The sequence below is a fragment of the Tyto alba genome, unplaced genomic scaffold (assembly GCF_018691265.1).
Source record: "Tyto alba isolate M040663 unplaced genomic scaffold, T.alba_DEE_v4.0 Super-Scaffold_42, whole genome shotgun sequence".
NCBI classification, from domain to species: Eukaryota; Metazoa; Chordata; class Aves; order Strigiformes; family Tytonidae; genus Tyto; species Tyto alba.
In genome coordinates, this window is record NW_024881318.1 from 20260860 (window position 1) to 20278176 (window position 17317).

The following is a 17317-nucleotide window of genomic DNA, read 5'->3' on the forward strand; positions in this document are numbered from 1 at the left end:
GTTGCTTGGATATGACTTGTCATTCGTATATGCCACATACCCCTCACAAAAAATTATGATGAATTGTATCTTCTGTAGAACAATAATATACCAGGGCCTAGGGAAATAAAAGATTTTATTTCTTGAAGTTCGCAATGAATATGTGAGAGCTATGAAGAGTGCTTTATTGCTCCAAGCAGGTAACTTAAGTGTCAGATGATAGAAAGTTAGAGGAAATCAAACTATTTCTGTTCTATCTCTGCCTGCTCTGGAAGAGCATTTGGGCAAAGAGAAGATAAGATGGGAATTATTGTAGACAAATAAAATTATTCTAAATTTACTCCAAGACCTGAATAACACTATGTTCCATTCTGAACCAATTGTCCTCAAAATGGGAGCTTAAATAGTCTGTTGGTTGGTGTCAGAGCCTGCAGTATACATAGGTATACCTTGCTCTAATAAGGTATATGCAGTGATGAGGAGTCTGTGTTGATGTTTTCTTCCTTTAGCAGCTGCTGGTCACCATATGTGGACATCCATCCTCATGGTCTTAAAGGTAACCCTGAGAAAACATTGGGTGTGAATTCATCGTGTTTTCAAGATTATCTACTGTTTGCAAACTCTTTGCATCCTTCCATAAAAGAGATTTCTATTAATCTAATATAAATGTTATGTCATCTCCTTTGCTGCTACATAAAAATACTACACTGTCTTCCACACGCTAATACTCATTCACAGCTTTTGTCCATTTAAACACCTACCATGAACTGACATTTATACCATCCCCCTGAGTTACAACCATGCACCTCTCACATCATTAACCTGCATGTATATATTTCTCCCACATTCCTGAATTTATTGTGGTAAGCCAGTGTTGTGGTTTAAACCCAGCAGGCAATGAAGCCCCACCTTGCTGTCCACTCGCTCCCCCCACCAGTGGGATGGGGGAAGAGAATCAAAATGGTAAAAGTGAAAAAGCTTGTGGGTTGACATAAAAACAGTTTAATAATGGAAAATAAATATAAACATAAACATAAGCATAAATATAAGTACAAATATAATAAAGAAAAATAACAAAGGGAGAGAAATAGAATGCAAGAAAGAGAAGTATTACAAATTAAAACAATTGCTTGCCACCAACTGATCAATGCCCCGTCAGTCCTTGAGAAGCATCTCCCCACCAACCTGTCCTTAGTTTTATTGTTCAGCATGATGCCATAAGGTATGAAATATCCCTTCTGTCAGTTGGGGCCAGCTGTCCTGCCTGTGTCCCCTTCCAACTCATTGTGCACGCCCAGCCCACTCGCTGGTGGTGTGGGGTGAGGATGAGAAAAGGCCTTGACTCTGCATAAGCCCTGCTCAGCAGTAACTAAAACATCCCTATATTATCAATACTGTTTCTAGCACAAATCCAAAACTAGCCCCATACTAGCTACTATGAAGAAAATTAACACTGTCGCAGCCAAAACACAGGTAAAATTATTTTTAGTTTTCATCTCAAATTATCAGAATTACTTGGGATTCAGTAGATTTGCCTTCTATTATCAGCCTTGCCACTGACCACCTCTATGTCTGTTGCCCAGTTTACTCTGTCACAAATTCCCCATATTCCCCTCATTCCCCATTCCAATAGAGGAAATGTTGTCTACAAATCATTTGTAAGGGTGCTCAGATCCACTGACTCAAAGTGCTACAAGGTGAAGTGATTGTTGTTATTTTATCCTTCAGTGATTTCAGAGATTTGTGAATGTCAAAATTTAGAGAAATGTAGATTTGAAGTAATATAGGGAGATCATGAAGATAAATAGATGTTCAAAGGTAAATAGAGATGAATGATATCTGTGAGGATATAGTAGAGGAATATAAGTAAGTTGACATAGTAAGGTAGAAGGTTGGTTGGCTTCTGTGATTGAATGATATAAGAAGTTTCAGTAGATAAATTTTGACAGGCAATAAAAGTTTTGTGCAGTAATATTGGCAATTTTGAGACTTTCCTGTGTACAGAAGTACTATACATGTCAACAATGTGGGAAGCAGACATGGATGCTTATAGGTTCTCTGCTAACTCTGAGATGAGAACGTGCCATAACCTACCTCTGCTAATTTATTTTAAGAAGGAACACTTATGAGTTGCAGTTAGGAGGGCTCCTTACAAAGATAAAAAGAGTGATACTGAATTAAAATCTACTTTCTGGTCCTACATCTAGGGTTAGTGTTTAACTGAGAAATCTATTGCTTGAGAACTCCAGTACACAAAATGATTGAGAAGCCATTGGTGCTCACATGTTTAATTGAGAAGAATACTTAATTTACTTGGAGTTATACCTTACAAGGGAGCTGAATATGTGCTTCCAGTCAACTTCAAAAAAAAAATCTGTTCTTAGAATGACAGCTTTATGACACTAGTATGCCTATTTAGTCATATCTTCAAATAATCTTGTCCTAAAGAAGTTCCACAGACATTTTATCACTCAATTACAGGCAGTATTTTAAAGTAAATTGACTATTTCTGACAGAGTTGTAACTTATAAGCAAGTTGTAGTTTATAAGCAAGCTGCCAAACCTATTTCAAAACAATTTGAGTCAATGACATCATGTCCTTTCTTTGTTTTATTTTTCAAATTAAAAGCAAAAAAACATCTAGAAGCTGAGATGTGTATGCAGCATCATGATGTAATTCTGGGTAGCTGAATGTATTGGAACTTCCAATAGTGACATTATGCTGTGTAAAACATGTTTAGTGACTCATTTAGTTACTTTTCTAATACATATTTGCATTATTCATTAAAGGTTATATCTATACCCTAGGTAATGTTTGCGGGCATAAGTAGTATCTTTTAGCACATGAAAATTATACAGTGTGTGTGTGGAGAGGGGAGACAGTGGAAGTCATCTTTCAGTCATATAATCCTTTCTTCTGGCCTGAAACAGAAGTGACATGTTAATGCTATGATGAGTCCAAGTTTACTTTGATGTTACTTAGGTAATTTCAGAGGAAAGTGTTTTTGACACTAAGGGAATAAATACTCCATGGGTTTGTATGAAAGGAGAGTTCAGTTTGTCTTTGACAATAAATATTAATAATCACATAAAATCAGTAGCTGGCAGTTTTCCTTGGATGTTATATCAGTGTTATTCTGAATAATGTCATATATTGATTTATGTTTGGCCAAGGCTGATGTTACTCCATTCATCAGCCATCCAGGGAAAGACAGATGGTTTGACTCACAGCTCACAGCCAAAAGAACAGAGAGTTAAACAAAATAATTATTTTTTATTATGTTTATCCATAGGTTATGACCATGTCCTAGTCTGTGAAAATAAGATGACTCTTAGATAGGACTTAGGTAAAAAGTAGTTTGTTGGTTTAGAAAGATGCTTTTAATTTTTCTCCAAGAAATTCAGGGTAGGATTCCCATGTTGCAGATTGTTCTGTCAGTTATGGAAGGTGTTTTCCAATAGATATATTGATTGGCTAGAAATATTTCTATATTAGTCTCTTGGCTTTGATCCAACCAAGATGATATAAAAGCAGATTGAAGAGAAATGCAAAGAGAGAAGGAAATAATTTGGCTTCTTTTCAGGCTATTAAATATTTGGATTCATGCCAAGTAGCTTCTTAATTTCAGATGGGCTTATATACTTCATCTCCACTAAAAGAGTGCAAGGGAGAAAGGGAAAATGAGGGTAAGGTTATCTACTCTTGTTTCCTTTTTCAACAGAAACCTTTTTAGCCACTCTGGAGTTAAAAATAATGAAAGTGAGTTTTTTTCTCCTTCTCTAATAAAAGGACACTAGCTGGCGAGTTGCCAGAGAAATCTCAGGTGTTCTGATTCTCCAGATAACACATCCTGGCAAGCACTGAACTCTGTGATGTTCAGAGCCTAATGTTGTCCTCCATGGTTTGTATTTCTGCCTCCTACTTTTTGCTGTGCAGAACAGATAACACAAGCTGCACGGTGTGTATCACACTGTACCAGTCTTAAACAGATTTTCTTGCTTTGGGACTCTCATGAAAATTCTTTCATTATGATTGTGAGGGAGTGTGGGTTTGTATCACAAAACTACACCTTCGAGATGTAAGCTTTGGGCTTGAATACAGTCAAATTCTTTAAGCACAACTTGTTCATAACTGTGATGTTTCACTTTGCACCCAAACCATGTAGAACTGTGAGCTGTGTGTGATTAGGATGCAGCAATAGGAACTATGAATCATTTGCTCCGGTTTTATGAGTCTTTGAAGATTATAGATGTGAGGCTTTTGTTGGCTATGATGTGCTTTATATAGTTTCCGGATCTGTTGCAAACTGTCTGTGTGATTGAAGTACACATAAAAAGGCATGGTTTGAGATCAGTCTAACTTTTCTTAAAAACAAAGACCTGCATTAGTTCTAGCTATCTTTAAATATGCAATGTCATATCTACAGAAGAAAACCCGACAGGTTTATGAAGGAGATCTTATTCAAGGGGACAAATTCTCCTTGGAAGCACTTGTCTCTTTCTATTGACCAGGACTAGGTACCTTAAGTGCCATTGGATAGCTGGGATGTTGCACACAGTTGCAAGTCATTTTCAATCAGCTTATTAAGTGGAAGTGTCAATTGTCAATAACTATTAGATGCAGACAATTGCTGCTGAATCATTTCTCTTATAAAGGATCTCATGACATGGTTCAGGGAGGTACTTGTGTGCATTCTGTGACCTGCCTTTGGCATAGGGAGGCTCTGGTTTGTTTATCATGGTTTGTGAATCTTTGATTTAGATTTTCCTATTATCTTACAGTATTGCTGACCTCTGAAAGCTAAATAGAAACCAGCATTATTTCTGTTTGCATGGTAGCTAGTCTTTTAGAGGAATAAAAGAAAACATCTTGAGGCAAAGAGGAGAAAATTTTTGGAAGGTATCAGTGATTAAGAGAAAATTTATGCAAAAATGGTGTTAACTGAGGGGTTTTTGAATTTAAATTTACCTGCATTCGATGCTTGAACAGGAAACACAGCAAAAGGTGAGACCCTATCCAGTGTTTTCTTCCCCAATTAATTATGTAGACACTAGCAATTCATCAGTTCCCAAATTATATGATCTCATAGGTTTTGACAACTTTACCACATGTTAGTAGATGTCTCTTGCTGCTGAAAATATATTCAGTACCAGGAATGACAAGGGAAGAGTTCATTGCAGAGATTAATTCCAGAAAGAGACTGTGAAGTTGATCTTATTACATATTTTTATGATTGCTGGAAATATACTTTGAAAAACTTATCAGCTTTAACCATTTGATTTTGACTTTATCTGAAGAAATAGATGGACTATCTGGGGAGTCAAATAGAGCAATTTTTTGAGAAGTGTCATTTTACAAACTTTTTAAATGTATGAATTTTTTTTCAGGGCTGGCTGCAGCTGCAGTGAGAAATTGCAGAATGGTATGCCAGTTGTTACGGCATGCTGATGGGAGACTGAATTCTTGCAGTTTCCCAGTTTCCATTCAGAGCAATATGGAATATTTCCTTACCTTTCACTTACAACACTGCTACTACCACGTGGTTTATTTTCAGTTAGATACTGAAGATCTAGTTTAGAGTCTGCTGCCATTAGGAGAGAGATTTATATTACCTTGGTACAGGGAGCCTTAGATCATGTCATAGAGGACAAACATACTCTTGAGTTAATTCAACAGAATTTGTTCCATATAATTCAAATGGAGGAGGGTCATACTCCAGGAATGAAATACTGTTTGGTAAACCAGCACAAAGTACGTGCATGGTAATAGTGTGTAGTGAAGCACTGAGCTTGGTTATGAACTCAGTATAAGAACTCCTACAGACTAGGATAGAAAAATATGAGGAACAGCATATGTGCTGTGCGTACAGTTTGCATAGGAATTGAAATTTAATAGAACTAAGAAAAAAAAATGCATTCAGCTTATAGTTACTAGGGAGACATTTGGGACAGTTTTTCATTTGTAAACTGTCTGTTACTGGATTTATTTCTAGCTGTATTTTAGCATACTGCTAAAACCCTCAATAATACTAGAGGGGAGGTGTTTTGAGGAAAAGGATAAAGTTATTTTCAGTGCTTCTGAGTACTCTGTTCATTGTAGAGTCAGAGGACACACAAAATGTCCATTCTGCTATGATCAAGGATGTCATGTTGTCTTTTTTTTTTTTTTTCCCATGTGATTGTCTCAGGGGTAATAAAAGCAGTAGTAGACAGTTGACAACCATCAAAGAAATAATGAAGCGTTTCATTTAGAGGCTGTAGAGCTGTTCAGAATATCACTTTAAGACTAACACAGAGAATTTAAATGACAGCACAGTGTTCAGTTTTTGTGCTACTTCTACAGTGTGAATCCTTCTTTCCCTGGTTTACAATGATCCTGTGATTATTTTGAATCTAGAGGCAGCTGGCAAGCAGTGATGTATGAACTCAAGAAGATGTTATCTGGGGACAAGGAATAATAAAGGTCTCAGGAATCGGAAGGACAATGTTTCTCTGTCATTATTTTGGGGCACTGAAAGTTACACTTGAAAAGGATAATCTCAGGTATTTCTAGGCTCACATACAGAAAAGTAGGACAAGAGATTATTTAACAGATCCACACAAAATTTGTTGGTTAGGGTAGCTGGTGCCAAATACTCAGTTTACTTGGCAATAAATTGTTGTTTATCTAGCTTAATATCTTTGCTAAAAACTATCATAATTAATCCATTCTCAGAAAAAAAATCCAAAACCGAAGCAAAATAAAACAAAACAAATCAAACAAACAAAAAAAATGAAACATTCCTTTTTAGATTAAGGCATGAAAACTGATTAAAAATAGGATCTCCTCACAGATTTTGGAGTCTAGAGAGAAGGCAACCAGAGGAGAGTGCTACCTGCCAAATGCCAATGTTTTTTCCAATGTCAGAAATTTCCCTGAGATCTTTTAAGGCACTGTTGAAGATGTAGATTCAACTAAGTAACATACCAGTTCGTTTCAACAATAGCTCCATTCCTGTAGGTGAAACAGCAGTGCTAAAAAACGTACATCTTTGCAGAGGTACAAGGGGTGTATCTGGGCAGAAACAGACTACTAGATTTAAGAATTAATACATCATTAGCTCTATAGAAGGTATTTTAGGAAAAGTAATTTCTCATCCAAAATGGCATTGATGATGCTTCAGGAAATATTTTGCAATGGACTTGTAGTTAGAGTAATTCCTAGGTTTGTGCCAACATACCATAAAAGATATCTGCCTCTGAATTTTAGCATAATAGGCTAATGTGGTTTTAATATGTTTTATGCTCAAAATTCCTGTAAAATTACTCAAAATACTGTAGAAGTCAGTGACTGTATGGCAGAAATTATATTCTCATTTATATTCTGACATTTACATAGATAGTTAAAAGATGTGATGTGTGAACCAGACTAATATGGAATAAAGAAATATTCAGCAAATTTGACAAATAGTGTTCTATAGGTTCTGTAGGTGTTCTGTTTTATTTACTTAATATGATCTGTTCAACATTTTTCCTTGAAACCAGTAACCAGATCTGTCCCAAATGTGCTTGAAGTGTAAGTTCTCTCTCACTGTGAGCAAATCTTAACTTTTGCCATACAGTATTCCTGAAATGGTGGAAATTGATGTGCAATAAAAAGTTAAGACTTTAAATAAAGTAGCTCAGTAGGCTTGTGAACATCCCCACTTCCAGCAGCTGATATATTCTTAACAGAAAATAATATCAGTGGGATATTTCTGTCATAAGTGCTTTTGTCCTTGTGAACAAAAAAGTAAATTGCTTAGTGGCTCACCCTGTGGTTTGATGACACCTGAATGAGGTGTGAGGTCATGTTCTGTCACCTTTAAAGTCAATACCTGACCTTGTAGGTGTATTTACTCTCTGAAGGTGGTTAGGGCCTGCACTACATCAGCACTGCTCATTTTAAGACAGAGTAAATAATCACTCACCACACAGTCTGTCCAAGAAGGCAACACTTCAGGATCTCAGATGTTTCAAGTAAAGACAGATGATATGTGAAAATTCCTACATCTGTAGTTTAAAAAGGTTTTGAAGCAATTTTAATAGTCATAGTCATATGGAAGATTCAGAGAAAAGTTTTATAAATTTCAAGTCTTAAATGCATGGAAAATGCATCTTGAGCTTGCAGGCCTCTCCATAATAAATCAGAAACTCAAGCTGAAAGATTTCCATCTCCCTATGGCACACACAGATAGAACTGTGATTCTTACTGAATATTTGTTGTGCTGCTTTCATTTTGTCCAGAAGGGTGTGGATTGGGTAACAAAGCAATGTTCCAAAATTAAAAGCTCAGAACACCTTAAACTTACCTCATATATCCACGTAATGACAAAGCAACATTGAAGACCTGACCTCACAAGCTCAGAAAACACAGTGCCAAATAATCTTGTACAGTACCATGAAGCCAAAATATGGAACCTTATTTTAGCTTTGCTCTGACAGATGCACCAAAGCCTTAGGCTCAGAAGCTGCATGTGCTTTTCTGTTTATGAGCAACATGCAGCTCAAGTTTGTAAAAAAAAATTGTGCATGTCCACAAGCAGAGCTCCCCTTGCTGCAGGGATGATGGATGTTGAGGACATGGGGTGTGCAGCTCGGGCAAGAGTGTACAGTGCATTTCCCTTGGGGGTTTCTCTTTCTTTGATTGGGAAAGAATGGCAGGAATTAAATACAATGGAGTAGTGGTAGAGTACAAGTGGTAGTCAGAGGAAGACCTGTACTTTGCTGGTGAAGGCTGACAAGAGGTCTGTGCCCCTTTTCTGGTATTTGTTGTCTACAGCAAGCCTGGGTGGAGTTCCATCATTAGTCTACATCAGCTGTGAATCTTGATGAAAAATTATATACAGTGAAATAGAAAATAGGAGCCTACATTAGACCTAGGGACAAAGATCTGTGAGGAATTAATTCCAGTTCCCTTAAATTGAGGGCACTTTTTAACCCAGCCATGGGACTGGGTATCATAATACTGAGCTGTGAGTTTTAATACTACTCTCAGAACAACCATAACAGCTAGAAATTTCTCTTTGGGATGGAGAAACTCTGGTGGGTGGCTGTGACCATTTCCTGAATTTCAGGGTATGTTCCAAGGATTGACTCTGATTACCTAAATCCACTCTCACTGCTCTCAGAAGGAGAGATGACTGAAATGCTGCTGAACCACTTTCATCTGCAGAGAACTCTGAGTGTCATCTCTTCACTGTTTTTCTTTGAGGATAGTTGATTTGTGATAAATCCTTATAGGAAAGTGTTAATTGAAAAAAGTGTGTTTATACTGACATAAATGTTTCTGTTTAGGGTTGTAATGAGGGAAATTTTCCTACTGAAAAAAAGCTCTTATGTTAACAAGTTTGTACTCTGAAACACAGCTTCTTGTATGAGGATAAAAGCCCAATGGAACTGCTTGGCTACTCCTTTGTAATTTATGCAGTATGCATAATGATTTTATTGTAATAGATTATTTTTTTTCCTGTAATAAAATGGATTTTAAAAGTTATGTCAGCAGATAAAATAGAAACACTGCAAATGAACAGTTTAATCTTTTGCCTTGTCAATCCAAGTAAAATTTTCTGCTTTTACACTTTACAGTTGGGTTGCTGTTTATTTACTAGCAGTTTCTTTCAGTTCAGAGCGAAGAAGAACAATGTTTTGAGCTTAGTTTGAAGAAAATAATATAAATACTCTGAACCTTCTAAGTAATGAAATAGGGATTATTAAGTAAAAAATGCGTACATGTTTAGAAATCAACTGTCAGAGATTAGTTTAGGGTTTCATATTGTGATTAAAAATTGTCACGACAGATGACAAATATAGTATGGACAGCTCTCGTATATCTTCTATGCAATTGAATTGAAATGCTGCAATTACTTCAGGATACTTTGGTACTGAAAATTTATCAAGAAGCTTGTGAAACAGCAAAAGAGGAAGGTCTGCATTCCTTTCAGAGACAAGATGGATGCTGATGTCTGGTGGGATTTTTATCCAGAGACACTTTCAGTCATCAGCTTTGTCAGGATTTTTTTTTTAAATCTATCAGGAACTGTGACTAACAGTGTGTACAGTTACTAACAACATTGTGATTGTGGAACTAGGTGCTGTCAGTATTATCTCTTATAATACAGATATATCTTAAGCTGTGGGTGCAGTGGGTAGTGTGTGATCTGTGAAGGATGAGAACTGAAAGGGATGTGGATTTATTTTTTCAACTCAGGCAGAGACATATCTCCTCCCAGACCTTCCATGCTGTCTCCGTGACTGTTTTCCCTAGCTTTTTGGCACAGTCTTGTCCAAGCAGCAGAGCCGTTTGCACTGTGAAGAACTGAAAGGGCTTGGCATTATCACAGTGTTTTATGGATGCAAAAATCACTGCCACTTTGTCTGGGTACAGCACAGAGCTTGTCAAAGGTAGACCCAGATAAGGTGAACTGATGAGAAGCTGAGAGCTCAGCTGTTCCTATCCCCATCTGAAGTTCCAGGAATGTTATATCAGGATTACAAGTTTCAGATTCTTCTGCACCTTGCTTGAGAGGACAGCAGCTATAAGGGAACATTGCAGAATTTGATAAGTATATGAAAGAATACATTGAGTACAGATGGTGTACAGCTTTATCTTTGCATGCTCTTGTGAAAGGATAACTTGCAATGCTGGGAGATTTCAGGCCTAGGGCATTACATAAAATAGTTGACAACAAATGTTAATACTTGTCTTTTCTGCTCTGGTCAGTTGTCCTTAAAGTAATTCTTTCAGACTCCATCTGGCTGTTCTTATGTGACATTGAAAAAGGCAGTACTATAGACTTCATCTGACTGTTAATTTATTATGTTGGGGTTTTGTGTTGGTGGTTTTTTTTTTGTTTGTTTGTTTGTTTGTTTGGTTTTTTTTTTCCTGCCCAGGCAGATGGAAGAGTAAGAAACTTCCCTTTGCTGCCAAGGAACAAGAGAGATGATACCAAGTTCAGGTGCTTTCCTCTACTCCATTTATTCTACACTGCAATGGTGTTATGGAGAAAAGGGTAAACATGTACTTTCTCTGTTGAAGTTTCCCTGCATGTGGAAGAATGAGGGCAAATATTAAAAAAGGTTGTTTTTTTGTCGGGAGGGATGTATTAACAGGACTTTCATATGTAAGATGTGAAAGTATTTGTTCTGTTCTTCTGGTTGCTTGTGAGCCTTCAGATGGACAAATACGTTAGAGGTATATCTCAACATGTTAATTCCTTCCTTCTTGTAGGAAGGTGGGTCAATTCATCAGTTTAACATTCTTTCCAATTCCACCCTTTCTATTATTTTTAGCTTGCATTTAGGTATCTTCATCTAGTCTGTTTAAGCAAGAGGATAATCCTTGGTTGCTTATGATTTTTTGAGGTGGCAAGGCAGCTATCTACCATAATGCATGCCTTAGAAAGCAGCCATCATGCTTCCATTTACAAGCTCAAGATCTGACTGTTAGTTGCAAAGATGAAAGCCATGGACTGAAGAACCATATAACATCCCAAATGTACCCAATGACCTTTAGTTTGATTTTGAGTAGTCATTCATATATTGGAATTGATACCTCTATTTATCAGAAGGTTGGCAGGACTATAAGAAACCAGGAAAATATGTATGAGTAAAATGTAATATCTGAAAACCAACATACATTCAGATGTATATGAATAGATTTGAAAAAGCCCAGAATGCTCCAATGTTCTTAAGCATTCCAGTACCAGTTCATTGAGGCTTTTGGAAGATGTTCCCAAAGCCTTATAGTGATAGAAATTTCAGACTTTTTGTTGGCATTATATTCTATGCTTATATTAGAAAGTTTGTAAAATACCTGACTTCATTGTCTTTGAATCCTGTCCTTAGTAAACTTGGAGACCAACACATCTTCATTTTTGTGATGTCTTGTTTCAAACATCTTATCTCTTATCACTGAAAATAATTATCCTAGTATTTTCTTATATGTCTTGTTTTCTTGGCACCATCAGAATTTTCTCCATATCATTCCAGAAATATGTGACCTAGGGCTGGACATTAAACTCATGCTCTATCACTGTTGGAAGGGTTACTTTATCTATCCTGTATGTAACACTCCTGTCATACACTTCAGAATGCTTTTTTTTTTTTTTTTTTTTGCAAGAGAATGACAACACCGATTCATGTTTAGTTTTGACCTTAAATTCTTTTTTATTGTCTTTTTTTATTTTTTTTTTCCCAGAACTGCTGTCTCTTCATTCACTTGCAGTCTTCTGTCTCTGATAGCTCCTTCTGATGAAATATCATATCTGCCACTGACTCAACCAAATTGTATCCTTTTTGTTTTCCTGCCTATTTCTACAGTTGGGCAGGATAAATTAAAATTCTTAAAACTGTAGTCTCCAAAGCACATGCAGTTTTTCCCTGTTTGTTATCATCTGAAAGTTTAATAAAGATATTCTCTGATTCATCATCAGTGTCTTTGATGAGAACATTTATTGAGGTCCAAGAAAACAGAACATAAACTTTCACAGCAAAGTATTTGTAACTGTTCTTTGAGGACACTTTTTAGCTAGGTTTAGCTACATAACGTTAGAGTGCGTTGGCATGAGATACTTAGCTGTTACTGCCATTTTTTAAGTACCTAGAAATAACATAAATACTTCATTGCATGATCTTTTCCTGCATTTTTTTTCTAGGAACTCAGTTACAGATAATTGAATCTAAAATTCCTATTTTCTTGCTAAAATATAAGAATTATTTTCTGTCCTTTTTTTTTGCATCCTGATTCTACTAGATTTGATTGTTTAATGCACCCATCATCTTTTGGAATTTCCCAGCCTTCCTTATGCAGACGTTCAGAAGAGATGACGAAAATGGTCCTGCCTGGCCTTGAAATACACTGATCTGGGATACACATTCTTGAGATTATCCCTTTTCACTGCAGACTGAAACATCTTTTGGCTCCAGATAGGATTGAGTATACCTATACTGTGTCCAGCGATTGTTCGTTTTTTAAAGTCTTGAAAGCAGTCAGTGGAGATCCTACTATATTCCTAGTTGACCAGTCTGAGTACTTAACTATAATCCAGATAGATATTTTTCCTAATGTGCTATCCAGATCTCTGTTATTTGAAATTGTTTGCTCCTTGCCTAATCTTTGGTTGGCATGGAGGACAACTGAACTCTTTATTTCACTTTTCTTCATGTTTGAACTTTATTGTTATGGTCCCAATTAGTCTTTCCTAAACAAGGGAAACTTGAATGCCTCTTTTCATGTCTTGTATTTCAAGCCTCTTAATTATTGCTGAACTTTTTTACAGTCTCTTTGGCTTGTCTAATAGATGGTGCCCAAAACTGGATGGAGCACTCCAGATGAAATTATCCATTGCTATTTGTAAGCAGTACAAAAGGAAAAAAAAAAATCCAGACTATGCACCATATTCCTTTTATTAGATTGTAGAATGACACTTAGTTCTTTGGGATGAGACTCTAGACTTGGATAAACTTAAAATATTCATTACAAAGTTTTCTCTGAGCCCTGTTTTATTTGTCTATGTTAAGAGTTCATTTCAGTGACAAGGGGTAATTCCACAAAAGAAACTTGTGACTCCAAGGAAGGCAAAAGTTCTTCATCAAACATGCTCAGTTCATAAGAATGAAAAGAGAAAAAACACGCAATAACAAAACCAAAACCCTAATTATAAGCTCTGCCAAGACAACTTGTCTAAATTGAATTTTTTCTTCCCTGATGTACTCACACAAGGGCCAGCTGGCTCATGGCTCTTCAGAATTTAATTTGCTGCACCCAACATGAAGGGAAATTATCTCTGTGGACAATTTAACTTCTACAATACTACAGGCAGAACCTTATTCCCCTACTAGAACTAAGCACAAATGCTTTCTATTTTGCACTCTAGATTGCAAACCGTCCCTTCGCTCTGGAAACCCCATTGTTTCACAGATATCAGATAGAGTTGAGACAGAGTGAAGTTTCCTAATGTTGGATAAAAAGGATGAGTGCATGAAGTGGAGACAAACAAAAAGTAGTGTTGGATACACAGGCAGCAGATGTTAGCTGCTCATTCCAGGAGTGTTCCTACAGCCAACATTAGTGTGCTATTATAGGCAATCACTTGCTTTGCCCATGACTAAAGCTAGCCCTCTTTCAAGTGAAAGTCTGTGGGAATTCTGCTCAGTTGTTCCCCATGAGTTCTATGCCAAAGCTTAGACATCTATGTGATGCTCTAAACCTCTCCATCTTGGTCTGATCCATGAGTCTGTCTTGTGAACTTGTCTGACAGAAGTGAAATTTGCAGGACTCTTAACTACAGGTAAAAAAAAGTGTAAATTTATATGTAATTATTTAATCTATAGTTGAAAGTCTCCTAGCCCATGATTTGCGATTCTTTCTTTCTTCTCACTCTCTTTATGTGAAGATGAGAGATTTGACAGTCCATGATAAGGTGTCTGTCACATAAGTTCCTATAAGGTAATTAGCATGACTGTTTCTGAAGCTGGCACTGACACAGGAGTAATGTTAAACTTCAAATAATATTCCCAGCAATAGTGGCCAGCTATGCCAAGTGTGAAGTGTGAAGTCCCCCAAGTTAGAGAACTTGATTTCTGTCTTCAGCTGCACTAACAAATAAGAAACATGAGATATGGGCTTCTAGGGTAAATTTAGTTACTTTGTCCCATGGGCCTCACTAAGCACAGATTTCCGTTAAGAGAGATGCTGTCCTTGGGGACCATGTTTCACAGGTATGTTGGGAGTATATGGCAAAGGACTGGAGGAGGTCACGGTGCAACAGCCTAGGTAGCCAACCTACCCAGGTTTTAACAAGAGGCCTTCAACAAATTCAAGCTGTAAATAATGAGGTTTGTTTATAAAGAGGTTCTGCAGGAAGTGGAAACCTGTACCTTAGGTACCCTGGTCAGGTAGAAGTGTGGTCTTCTGACAGTAGTCCCTGATTAGCAGACATCTGTGAACATGAGAGACTGTAGTCACTTCTCGTCCTGCTGTGTTGCACAAACCTGTTCTCCTCTAGCATGGTAGCCTTTCTCTCACCACCACCAGTGATGAACATGAGAAGCTTTGGATCTTGTGACCTGTGACAGGATTTAGTTTGCCTCTGCAGAACTATGATAACTGTTGTCTGAAATCTATCTGGGGCCAGTATCAGACCCTAAGAAGGTTTTGAGCATATCAGAAGGGCTCAGCATCCTCCTGCAAAAATTCAAACCTATTCTTTGCCGTCAGAGACAACTGTCAGAGCTCTTGTAAAATGAACTGTAGGTAGTCAATATTAAGTTGTTGGTTATGTTCAATGCAACACACAAGTGATCAAATATTCCTGATGACTATAGTTTCACTGGATATAGGAGTCAACACAGTTTTGTGAATAGGTAGAATAGGTACCTTTTCCTTTTATGACTTGCTAGTATTATTATGAACATGTGAAATAAAGGTAAACTAATCAGTACCTTTTTTTTTTTTTTTTTTTAACTGAGACTGCAATACCAAAATAGAATAATGGTCTACCTAGCTAAGTAACCTCACTCTTGAAGTGGTCAGTAGGAGATGGTTAGGGAAAACTGTAAGAAACCGGACAAGTTGTAATTTATTCTTCCTCTTGTGATTCTTTAAGGATCCAGCGATCAGTATTTTAAAAAATTCATCAAGTTTGCATCTGTTCTGTTATGTACTCATTAACTCCTGAAATCAATACACATATTTGTTTAATCTAGAATGTGTCTGCACTGTCATCATCAGTGACATTGCATGGCAATAATAATAAAAGCTACTTGAAAATTCTTCCAAAATCTCCTTTTGTTTTAAACCCACTACCCCATAATTTCAGTGGGAAACTACATTTCACAGTTAATTGTCAGCGACATTTGCAGTTTGACAGCTAGACCATAATAACTCAGTCATTTCTTTTGCTCTGAAGATCCCCTACATACTTGGCCTTTGTATGGAAGTTAGTCATAAGCTGTCCTGTACACATCACTCATTACCTACTCAAAGCCTTGTTTTTCTGCCTAAAAAAAAAAAAAAAAAAAAAAAAAAAAAAAAAAAAAGTGCAGTTTTGGTCTCAGAGAAAGTTGTGGGTATGAACTGACTAGAGATAAAAACACTATGTACACTGGGAAATTGGCATTTTAAGAAGTTCACTGGGTTGAGAGCCTGCTAGGCTTATAGTGCTGACCTTGGCATGTTTATCTTGCTGTCAGGGTACCTATTGTTCCAAGGTAAAAGCAATGAATAATTTGTTCTGGTTAACGGGAAAGGAGAAAACACACGTGCCCTCACCAGCCAGCATCGGAAACCTTCAGACATAAGCACAAGAGGGATTTGAAGATTTCATGTCCTCACAGGTGACTGGTCTTTAAGTGTAATAATGAGATAACCTTTAGCTGCTCACTGTGCGGGCTTGACTAACAAGAGGAAATATGGGATGATGTGGGTAAGAAGGAAGCAAGAGACATGTCATTGTCATGCTGAATGAGTCTGAAATCTCCTGATTCTAATTAGTTTGCTAGAATCATTACCTAATAAACATCAAAGAGTGAGTGTATACTATTTTTTAAAACAAACATTAGAAACATTATAACATAAGAGGTTAATGGTCCATCTTTTGACTGGGCTAAAATAACTTTTTTTGTATAGAGGGTAAGTTGACTGACCTTTTATGCCTTGAACCAGAATCTTTGTCTGGCTGGGAGTGGAGCCTCATCACTTTTCCCATGGAATAAGAGAGCCAAGGACGTGGAGAGCTCTAGGAATAGCAGGACATGATAACAGCTCTATCTCTGCATTACATATAAGTGAGTCATGTAACAATATTGGTCTGAGCAGTTTTGCTACTTTACTTTATGCCATAGCTGTAGATTTGGAATAGCTGACAGCTCCTTCTCTGGTACAACTTCACTGGCACACTTGGCTCAAGTGGCACAGGTTGACCATATCTAGTTAGTGGAGAGCTACTTATAGATAAGCTATTATCAGAGACCTGAGTGCATCTACATCACAGAGATTAAATTAATTAGTACTGCAAAAAGAATAATCTGAATAGCCTTTATGTAGTAATACAATGGTCAGGGCACTGCTGCATGCTAAGTTCAATGCAAGCTTCATTTGACAGTGGTCAAACTCATGGTTTTGTAAAACATAAATCTACATTTTTGAAATGGCAGATATAAATGTGACTATTTTTTCCTTTCTTATTTGAAAGCACAACAAACTGAAGAATGGTAACTCATCTCTGTTAAATTTTGGGCAATTTTTCTTAAAGAATAAATTTCTTTAATACTGCATAGATTTCATATCCTCACATACCTATATAATATTTGTTATAAT

General features: G+C 36.8%; 1 long non-coding RNA gene across 5 annotated transcripts in view; it reads right to left on the reverse strand.

Moving 5' to 3' along the window:
- Window positions 1-16922, reverse strand: part of LOC116961551 — a 32659-nt gene extending 15737 nt beyond the window's left edge. For 3 of the 5 annotated variants that reach the window (XR_004407040.1, XR_004407042.1, XR_004407043.1), the window contains exons 1-3: window positions 16831-16922; window positions 16645-16736; window positions 7929-8010 (exon numbers count right to left, since the gene is read on the reverse strand). This is a non-coding gene — a long non-coding RNA (uncharacterized LOC116961551). Of the gene's footprint in view, window positions 1-371; window positions 542-1035; window positions 2902-7928; window positions 8011-16644; window positions 16737-16830 lie in introns of those variants that run through there. The other 2 variants (XR_004407041.2, XR_004407039.1) reach the window with 2 other exon arrangements.
- Between the last annotated feature and the right edge of the window lie 395 nt (window positions 16923-17317).